Source organism: Alosa sapidissima, chromosome 1, assembly GCF_018492685.1.
Source record: "Alosa sapidissima isolate fAloSap1 chromosome 1, fAloSap1.pri, whole genome shotgun sequence".
NCBI classification, from domain to species: domain Eukaryota; kingdom Metazoa; phylum Chordata; class Actinopteri; order Clupeiformes; family Clupeidae; genus Alosa; species Alosa sapidissima.
This window is the reverse complement of record NC_055957.1, coordinates 31,402,130-31,414,067: the sequence shown is the minus strand read 5'-3', so window position 1 is coordinate 31,414,067 and position 11,938 is coordinate 31,402,130.

Genomic DNA, 11,938 nt, shown 5'->3' with positions numbered 1-11,938 from the left:
GATCTATGTTAGGCATCAGAAAGGTGGTGTAAGCAAGAAGGCAAGTGCTATGATGATATCACACAGACATACTACTGCTCAGAAGTGTAGGGTCACTTTTAAGTGTCCTCTTTATCAAAGTCTATAAAGTGTATCCCAAACTTTATAATGGTGGTGTATATATAGTACACATCTGCATTACTTCTTTTGCACCTGATTATAGGCTGCTAGTGTGGGTTTCCTTTTTTCATCACACAAGCTGAGTACTTTGCATTAAAGGTGCTTTAAGCGATGTTGGGTAACGTCACTTCTGTTGACGTTTAAACAAAACAGAGAGCTAGCTTGCCCCTCCCTCTCATGCAACTGAAACTCTCCTGAACGTCCATGTCGTCGGTGATTGGCTGGAACAGTTTGTTATGTGTCATGCTCCAGGCTGGACCAGGCTGTTTTTGGAGCCTGGGCTGTCCAAAGAGACCACCTTTTTTACAGTGTACAGGGGACAGGCAGCTAGCGGATGGTCAGGTGATATTTGCTGTATATGACAAAAAATGTTTTAGCTTAGAAACTGCAACATCGCTTAGAGCACCTTAAATTATATTCATGGACAGGGTCGATCGTCAAATATATTCTTATATATGCTTTCTTTCTCTTTTACAGAGCCCAAACTATTTTAACGGATTATTTTATCCTCAAGCGGTTCCACAAATTTTATGTTAATATTGGAAGTGTAAAGAGGACAGGGATGTAATTGCTAAATATTTTTCAAAGGTGATTTTGTTAACAAAACAGAAACAAAAGAAAGATGTTTGAATACATGGGGGTGGAGGGGGTTTGCAAAAGATAAGTAATTTTGTCATAAGTAATTTTGTTTGAATGTAAAAAAAATTAAAAAGGTGTTTGAATACATATAATTTGAAAAAAAAGAACTTGTTTTTTTCCTCTGTACACAACCCTGCGATAGTGAAGAACCATACACTGCATTTAAATAACCATTTACATATAAGCAAGAACCATTCTTATCTGAAGAACCATTTTTTAATGGTTCTACAATGAACCATATGGGTTTCTAAAGAACCCTTTTAAAAGAGGTTCTCCAAAGAACCTTATTTTCTATAAGTTCTTTGAAGAACCAGAAATGGTGCCTTGAAGAATCCTTTCTTGGCGGTTCTTTGAAGCACCTTTGAGGGTTCTTTGAAGAACCATACAATGAAATGGTTCTTTAAAGAACCTTAGTTTAAAAGGTTCTTTGTTGAACCAAAAATGGTTCCCCTATGGCATCACTCTAAAGAACCATTTTTGGTACTAGTTTGCACCTTTTTTTTTCTGTGTGTACTGTATATCTATCTCTCTCTCTATCTATCTCTCTCTATATATCTCTCTCTCACACACACACAAACACACATACACACACACGCGCACACAGACACACACACAAACATATACACACACACACACACACAAACATACACACACACACACACACAAACATACACACACACACACACAAACATACACACACACAAACATGCACACACACATACACACACACACACACACAGCTGGAAGTTCATTTGACCTTTACTCACTTCCTGTTAAGTGTGTGTGTCAGTAGCAGGAGAAGACAGACTTGTACAGACGGTCTTTGTCTTACACTCACCTAAACCCACACTTAGACACGCAAACAAACAAAGATTCATAGTCTGGTATAAATGTGTGTGTGAGTGGGTGGGTGGATATGTGTGTAACTATTCCAAAGCTGTGAATCATAAAACAGTATATTGGTGGCACCAGTTCAGCTCCTTTGAACTTGAAGAATTTCACGTTTACACACACACACACACACACACACACATATACACACACACACACACACAATATAACGTCATGTCATGGCTGAGTGGCACAAGCATAACAAACACCCAGAAACGCTTCAAGGCGCGCACACACATACACACACATACAGACACATATAAAGACACACACACACATACAGACACATATAAAGACACACACACACAAAGAGATTACAAAGGTGATCAAGGTGCGTGTGTGTGTGTGTGTGTGCGTGCGTGCGTGTGTGTGTACGAGAGTTGTGTGTGTGTGTTCATTAGGATATGAATGTGTGTGTGTGTGGTCATTGGGATATGAATGTGTGTAGTGTGTGTGCTCATACTGTACGTGTGTGTGTGTATGTGTGTGTGTGGTCATTGGAATATGAATGTGTGTGTGTGTGTGTGGTCATTGGGACTAGAGATGCACCGATTGCAATTTTCTAGGCCGATACCGATTTCCGATTTTTCATAGAGTTTGACCTGCCGATACCGATTTTAGCCGATTCCGATTTCATTTCTTCTAACCATTTTACAGCACACACACAAATAGTTATTTTCTATCTTTTCTTTGATAGAACATGTTAATATAGACGTGTAATCAACTTATCAATGATGAAATGGCTGTTAAAAAAAAAATGGAACCGGTGAGCAGACAGATTCTTTTTCAAGTCTAACTTCAGATGCAGTATCAAAATATAGCTGCAAGCAGCAATGTGGGGGCCAAGCAGGCAGTTCAGCAGTCCAGATTTGGCATGAAACTCAATGCCGTGGCATCAGGCATATAGCATTAAGCAGTCACAGCAAGTTCCATGTCAAACAATCCAAGATTGGCTGAGTTACAAGGTCAAGTTTCACATCAAAACATAACTGATTTTGTGGGGCTGAACTAGGGCTGAGTGTTGCCGCCCCCTCACCCAGCCAACCCACCGCCGCAATCGCCCCTGCCCGTCCCACCCCGCCCCACCCTTGCACGCACGCATTAGAATGAACTGGATGGAACTCAGTTTCACATCAAAAATAAAAGATCGATTGAGATATGATCATGCTTGCTGTAATTTCAATGCCCCCATAGAGGTCAAAGGTTACCAACTTATTTGTGCATCATCAGGATGAACCAGATGGTTCTAAGGGCTGTCATTGACCTCCATTGCAGAAGAATGCAGCAACTACAGGCCAAAATAAATTTTTGCTAATTACAGAGCCCCCTAGAGGTCAAAGGTCACCAAATTTCTCGAGCGTCCTCCTGGTGGGTCCTGAGGACCATGTACTAAGTTTGGTTTTGATACATGAAAGCATTGCTGAGATATGAGCTCACTTCCTGTTTGGTGGCTTCGCCGCAAATTTTGATTGGCTGTTACAGCCGAATGCTTCTGTCAATTGTTCCAGAAAGCAAAGCACTGATAAGGCATGGTCTGCAGATGGGCTCTGCCAATTTTGGTGAGGATCAGGTGAAATTTGTGACTTGCGAATACTTATTCATGTTTTTGATTAAATCCAATATGGCGGCCGACTCAATTATGTTGACATCACAAGTTGGCCTGGGTCAGCCGAAGGACATCCAAAAGTACTACTAGACACCACTAGTATGTTTTAATTCCAAACACATCAACAGCTACAGGCCAAAAGGCATTTTTGCTAATTACAGCGCCCCCTAGAGGTCAAAGGTCACCAGAGTTTTTGTGTGCCCTGATGATGGGGTTATAAGTCGATATCCTAAGTTTGGTTATGACAGATGAAAGGGTTGCTGAGATATGAGCTCACTTCCTGTTTGGCGGCTTCGCCGCATATTTCGTTTGGCTGTTACGGGCAAACAGTTTTAGTTCCGAAGATGAAAATCGATAACTTTTGTGCGGCTTGGTCTGAAGATGTTATGTGCTAAGTTTCGTGAAAATCGGACAAACTATGTGAGGTGTGAAACTTTTTAAAGGTTTTTGAAAAAATCCAAAATGGCGGAAAATCCATCATGGCAGAAATTGACGTCATAGGGTGCGTTGAACTCGGCTTGGTCCAAGGATTCCAACGATACCACATTTTTGGCAATCGGGCATATGAGTCAAAAGTTACGTGCGTGAACGCACGTCCAAATTTGACCTGTTAGTGGCGCTAGAGCGTTGGAGGTGCCGGCTTGAAGCTTAGTGAAATGAATTATTGGACTGTCCCCAATCAGTGTGCCAAATTTCACAACTTTTGACCAGTCGGTTCTATGGGCTGCCATAGACTTCAATGGCGGAAGCGTAATAATAATAGGGAAGAAAACATAGAATCACTATGGGTTGCCCTGCAGCTTCGCTGCTTGGCCCCCAATTATGGATTAAGTTAAGTTATGGAACACCCATTTTATGCTTCTCACATCCAATATCCAACTAAAGATTTAAGAACAATTTTCATGATACATTTGAACATACTACCATGTAACATATTTTCATATGCATTGATGAATTTATGGGAGGGCGAGGGAAAAGTACCTACCTAGGCTATCACGCAAACACAGAGGAGAAGTGCTAATAGCGATTAGGTGCTCCACCATATGAAAACAGTGCACGTCTGTTTTGCGGTGAAAAAATTAAATCCAAATTCCGGTTAAATGCATCAATTAGGCTATAGAAACTTTCAGAGACGACTGATTCAGTATTCAGAGCATCAGTTTTCTTCATTGTAGGCTACTATGTCAAAAGCAACTTTAACGTTTGTTTGCCTTTCTAATAGGCTATCGTTTGTTCACTTTCACGACATCCACTTCTCAATCTGCTAGACTAGGGTATTTTAAGGCATAGCCCTAGTCTACGTGCAGTAAATAGTTCGAGTATTTTTTTTCCCAGTGGAGTAGAACTACTAGGGCTACTGTATGTCGCTGCTTGTTGACATCTTATATGTAGCCTAGCCTATGATCGCTAAACTTTGATTATTTTTAATGTCGCAGTCGTTTATCTCCGTTCAGCAGTCTTGTGGTTCAGCTCATAGACAGTAAAAGAAAGGGTTCAGCTGTGGGCACGCAATTAGCGGCAGTGACGGGCGGTGATGAGCGATGTTTACGTAGCCTAATGAAGCGACAGCTTAGTAAATTCCACGCAGTAGGCCAATGGTAAAGCACAGCGTTTGCTTAGAAAAACTCAGTAGCCTATTAGCGCTTTCTTTGTAGCCCTACATCCAGCCCTGAGTGTTGGCCTGGTTGCTAGCTTCTTCAAACTTTGCAAACTCAGCTGGTTGTTGTTACAATTGCGGCGCACGAGTGTATTTGACCGGCATAAAATCGGCATGTCTCAGACTGACCGGCCGGTCGCCGGTCATGGCCGATCACGTGAAAATCGGCTGATTCCGGTCACCAGCCGATCTATCGGTGCATCTCTAATTGGGACATAAATGTGTGTGTGTGTGTGTGTTGGTGTGTGTTCATGTGTGTGTGTGTGTGTGTCTGTGTGTGTGTGTGTGTGGTCATTGGGTTGATATTGAGTGGCAGAAACAGGTGGGAACACTTCCTACCTAAAGGGGGGCCTGCCAGCAACACACACTTACACACACGTGTGTGTGACATACATAGCACACACACCTAATTGGATCTAGAGGAGTTGCTGCCGGAAAGGCTTGCGTGTGTGTGGGTGGAGAGGTGGGTGGGAGCACAAACGTGGGAGTATGTGTGTTGACAGGTTCAGATGACTGGGAGTTTGTGTGTGTGTGTGTGTGTGTGTGTTTGTGTGTGTGTTTGGACTCGGGGGCAGGAGGGGAATAGTATATTTTCCCCTTGTGGAGTATTTACTCAGGGTCAGTGTGTGTGTGTGTTTGTATGTATGTGTGTGTGTGTGTGTGTTCGTATGTGTGTGTGTCCTCCCCAGTTCACACACACACACACACACATACACACTCACAGCTGTCCTCTAGATCCTCTTACAGGTTCAACAGGTTTGAACTTTCTTTGACATGAAGTTGAACTCACATAGACCCTTGATGCGCATGCACGCATACACACACGCACACACACACAAACACACACACGCACACACACATACACACAAGCACCTATGAGGACCTGTCTGATGTAAGAGTGTGATGCGTGTATGACAGTGTGGTGTGTGTGAGTCAGACACAGCAGACCTTCATTCATTCTCTCACACACAGTAATGATTCTCATCATTATAGTGTGTTCTTGTATTTTGCAGTATGAACATAATTATGCAGTTAAATACATAATGACCGGCGTTCTATACATTATCCTGCTTTATTATATCATTATACCGCTACCTGCTAAAACGAAAAAAATAAACTCCACATGATATGTTTTTTTACATGTTTTTGTTACCGTTTCGTCGTGGCTTTGCTGAGAAAAAAATAGTTTGCAACACACACTGAATGAAGCTCCATTGCAATAAGTGACCGGACTACTTGCGGAGTGATATGAAAGACGTGAATAAGAAGCACAAAACCCATTTTCCTTGACAGAGGTCTGTTACACAAAATGATCAGACCTTCGAACGTTGGGAAGGCCCATTCAAGTGAATAGAGCATTATAGCATTATGAAGAGCTGTGTAAGTGGTATTATCACCATTATCATTATCATTAACTTTACCCTCCATCTCTGGTGTTTTTGTGTCTGTAAGTTCATATTAATTGTTACTGTAACGTCTCCTCTTCTCTGTTGAATGTTGATCCTAAATTGTAAGTTGTTTTGGATAAAAATATCTAAAAACTACAATGAGTGAATCTGGGCCATTCCTGAGAGCAATGTGCTGTGCTGTCTGGCTCTGGTGACGCACAGACGCACACACACACACACCAGAGGGGCCGGCACCTGCTGTCGTAAGGGGAGATCGGTACCTTTGTGATATCACGCTCCTGTCTGGCCGCGTGTGCTTATCGCCGCATGCGTCAGCGGTCCTTCTGGACTGTTGTTGTTCTCCAGTCCCACGTGTCCATGTGCGTGTGTGTGTGTGTGTGTGTGTGTGTGTGTGTGTGTGTGTGTGTGTGTGTGACTCGATGACACAGAGTGGGTGCACTTGCATATGTAGAGAGAGCAGACAACTGCATGCGCGCACACACACGGCCAGACATGTAAACATCACACATCCCAGAACAGCCACAGAAACCACCACACTGGCGTCAGTTTAACTGACTGTATGATTAGCCGATCAGAAACAGACGAGTGCCTGAGTTCAATCCAAAACAGTTGAAATCCGTCTGACATCAGCCAGGTCTAGTGGTTCAATCAGATAACCCGAACCAATGCTAACAATCTGGACAAAAACGCAACAGATAGACAAAACTATTCAGCTGTCACTAACACAAAACAGCAACATAGTTTATGGAAAGCAAAAGGCACAATACCATATCAGAGTATATTTATGTAAATTAAATTGGGGAGTATGTGTTTAATACCATATTAAAGTATAGTTCAGTAGTTATTGGCAGAGATGTCAAAGTCCAGCTTAAGAAAATAAAAGTCCTGCCATGTATTGGTTCTACCTGCACCTTACACATGTGATTTCACTAATTAGCTGATCTACCTGGCTTAACTCCTGAATACCCAGCTCCTCAGAGAATATCTCCTCGTAGCACTACTTACAACTAGCCTTAATTCTAGCACTTACAGTATCACCTGACCAGGACTGACACTTGACACACTGACAGTTTTTAAAAATAAAAACTTGTGCTTATTGTACTCTACCTTAATTGTTTACCATGTTGGGAGTCATTTTGGTCAAAAGGTGTCCGCAAATGTAATGTAATACTGCTTAAGATATTGTGCTAATTAGAATGAGCTGATTAAGTGAATAGTTAAATGTGGCAGGACTTTTACTTCCTGAAGCCGGACTTGTTGCACCACTTGTTATTGGGGCGTATGAGTTTGATACCATATTAAAGTATAGTTAAGTAGTTATTGGGGAGTATGAGTTTAATACTATATTAGTGTATAGACCACTAGTTATTGGGAGTATGAGTTTAATACCATATTAAGTTATTGGGGAGTTTAAAATTAGCCATGGCCAGACAGTGTCAGGAGTAACCCATGATTTTGGAGAAGAAATATCCTACACCAAATTCCCCTGGCCCTGGATAGATCTTCTGATCCAGGGTCAGTGGCTGTATGGACCCGTGGCGCCATACTAGAGGCCAGCCTAGGGGTTATACCCCCTGATTGCGGGATGGCTGACCCCTGCTGGTGACATGGAGGCATTGCAGTCTATCAGCTTTAAATCTCAGGTGAAGACGGGGGAAGCTTGACCCCCTTGGCGGGCAGTGGGCAGTCATTCACAGGGCTGTCGGGAGCAGCTCTGCAGATGTCATGTAATGTCACTGAATGCAATGTCATACAATGTGTATGCAGTTATCTGGACTGAGTAAAGGAGAGAGAGGAAGTCCAAGTCCAACAGGGTCAATGAGTCTGCAGCCAAAAAGCATGAAGGATGTGCCTGTAGTGTGTTAGTGTGTGTGCATGTGCAGATTATGTGTGTGTGTGTGTGTGTGTGACTGTGTGTGTGTGACTATGTGTGTATGTGTTTGTTTGTGCGTGTGTGTGTGTTTAGCATGTGTGTATGTGTATGTCTGTGTGTGTGTGTGTTTAGCATTTGTGTATGTGTATGTCTGTGTGTGTGTGTGTGTGTGTGTTTAGCATGTGTGTATGTGTATGTCTGTGTGTGTGTTTAGCATGTGTGTGTAGTGTGTCTGGTCCGTGGGTGTCTCTAGGCCAGAGTGAGAGGAAAGAGTAGGCGTCCAGCTGCCAGCATTTCCTCTTCCTGTCTGTGTGCATGCCACTCTCCCGCCAGAGAGGAGTGCTGACCGAGCACAGTCCATCTACACACACACACACACATGCGCACACATACATGCACACACACACACACACACACACACGCACACACACACACGCACACACACACACATGCACACACATACATACACATACACACACACACACACACACACACACATTCTAACACACAGCTCAGGGAGCACAGTAGTTCTAAAGAATATTTTGAATAATTTTGGCTCACAGACGTGGGCCGAGATCTCCAAATCTCAGTTGGTATGAAATGACTGTGTGTGTGTGTGTGTGTGCAAGCCAGGCTGTCTCATTTTGAGTGTGACACAGGCCCTGTTGCGCAACACACACAGACAAAACAGACACACAAACACACACACAGACACAGTTTCAACCCCCAACACATGACGCTGCCCCTCCGCCAATCTCTCTGTGGCTGTAGTCACAAAACACCATGAATAGTAGTGAATCATCATCGTGTCCGAATAATCAAAACACCATGACTAGCAGTGAATCATTGTGTCCTAATAATCAACCTACAAAACACCATGAATAGCAGTGAATCATCATCATGTAATAATCAACTACTCTGGAAAGGCTGTTGTCCCATTGTTCTATCTTAACCACATGTAGACCCGACACACTGAACTGGACAGGGCCACACTCAGTAGGCCTGAGGACACATGCACACACACATTGTGTTCCATGCATAAGACATTGAGGGTAAACAGTGCTCCCACATCCACCTGTGTTAGCAACCTATGCAGAAGCATGCAGTTGTGGCCAAAAGTTTTGTCGGTGACGCAATGGACCCTTGGAATCAAAAAGTTTGAGAACTCCTGCTCCAAAGAGCCCTGCACCTTTAGCTCCCCAAAAAGTGCTGGAGTTCCAAGGTCCTTTAAGGTCTTTGGATTTATGTCCTCAGCGAGAGTTTACAGATAACTGATGGAGCTTAAGGGATTCCATACGGCTGGAATATTGCAGAACTGCTCTGCATAGGTATAAGCACCTTGCCACAAGTTTCATCAGAGCCCAGACTCTTTGTGCTTGTGTGTGTGTGTGTGTGTGCGTGTGTGTGTGTACTTGTGAGAGTTCTTGACACTGTGCTGTTGGCAAGGACTGCTTGTGTGTGAGAGTGTGGGTGAGAGATTAGCATGTAAGTGTGTGTATGTGTGTGTGTCCATGTGAGTGAAGGCTGACACCATGTGTGTGTGTGTGTGTGTGTCCATGTGAATGTAGGCTGATGCTGGTTTGTGTGTGTGTGTATCCATGTGAGTGTGGGCTGACTCCGGTGTGTGTGTGTGTGTGTTCAGAGCTCAGAGACGGACTCGTGGGCTGCAGTGGCGGACTGGCGGGGGTGGAGAGCAGCCGGCTCACTTTGTCTGGAACAAAACGTCCTCCTTTGCTGTCTCTCTCTTTCTCTATCTCTCTCCCTCACTCCCTACAGTTTTATCATCCTATCCATCCCTCTCTCCAGCTCGCGTACTCTCTTGTTCTCCTGTATTCTCTTCTGTTCTGCCAGTGAAATCGTGTGTACGTGTGCCTCCAGGTGTCAGAGTCTGTAGTCGTCCCGTAATGTCCTGACCTGTTGAGAGCATGAAGGATGATGGGCCTGGGACGCCAGACACCACTGTTGAGCCTTCTGGACGTGTTGTGAGCATAATGCAACACTGACGAAGGAAGACACCAATTTATAACCCTATAAAATGCTGTTGTTGTTGTTGTTGTTGTTGTTATTGTTGTTGTTGCCACTGCTTCTGCTGCTGATACTGTTCTGACAACAATTACACAATCAGATACTTTAGAACTAACCCTCATAACTGCATCAGTTATCAAGGACTGACCATCCTAACCCCCAAACCACTCCCTCCCTGACACCAATCAAAAACCCAGAGCAAACCCCCACACACAGATATTATGCATGCGTGCACAAGCACAGTTACTCGATCACACAAACAGGGAAACAACAGTCCAGCAGAGGGTAGGGTATAGACAACAATCCTGATTGCTCCACTTCAACCCTCTCTGGTATAGACTTTCCACAGGTTGTAGTGTTCTGATCTCTGATTGGTTCATCCATCCACCAATCCAGAGCCATAACCTAGAACCAATTTCACAGCATGATTCATCCAAATGGTTGCTAGGTTCCACCTTATCTTAGAGGTAACTAAAGGTGGAGAGAATAAATGTTTGGGTGCTCCTTGGAAAACCTTATCTACATTCCTGATGTTCACAGGAGGTCATAATCACAGCGCTGATGAAGCCATTTGAATTCAAAGATGTTATGATGGAAACAGCAACAGACGTCATTGTCAAGGTCAAGGTGTCAACAATATTGTAGGAAATGTGTATTGTCGGTTCAATTCCCGGCTTCCACCGTTGTGCCCTAGGCACTTAACCCCAAGTTGCTCCGGAGACAATGTGATCCCTTGTAATATAGCTGACATATGTAAGTCACTTTGGTCAAGAAGTGTCTGCTTGGCTCGTGCTCTCACATCAGGTCAACGAGGCAATCAACACTTCCGGGTCAAGCTCGTCAGCACAATAAGAGGCAGAGGCGCAGTTGCAACAGCGCTCGGTCATGAAATCACATGCTCTCAAGGATCACTGTGACTTGGATTTGAAACTCTGGACTTACTTTGCGAGAAGGACCATCTTGACTTACCCTGGACTCTTGGATCTCTGGTTTGTGAACTTTGGCTTGCTTACTCTTGACTCTGTTAATGGATTTCCTCTGACACACCTGGCTTACCTTTAATGAACTTTTGCTTGGATGACTACGAATAAGAATTGCCCTAAGAACTTGTTTGCCTTGTGACCTTTTGTAAGAAGTTAAAAGACTGCTGTGACGGCCTCTTGTGGATCTTCTGAGTGTTTAGTTATTTGTTTCAACGAGATGTGACCTACTCCTGTATTTGCCCTTTTGTGTTTGGAGTCACCACCTGTTCAATAAAACTTCATGATTGTTTCAACTCTACAACTGCGTTTTACTAGTTTTCCCAGTCCTGATAACTGCATATCATCAGTCATCATCATAAACCAGGCTATCCATGCTGTATGTTGGCAGTACATGCCTGACACGTCGCCATAAGTTCATCTTATGTAATCATTTCTCCATTATCTCACTGTTTGTGCTGCCCACACCCTTCCCATTAGAGGAGCTTGTAATCATTTATATTCCAATTGTAATGTCCCAGACTATGGCTATAGCCCACCATAAAAAAGGTATGTTGGGTCATTCATTGACCACATTTTTAGGAGTTTCTTGGATGCTGGAGATTAACTGATTTCGGTTCCTTCCAAAAAGGAAATCCCGGACAAAAATGATGGGTCAACTCGGTAGCCTGCACCGCCCACAAGCCATAAAACACACAT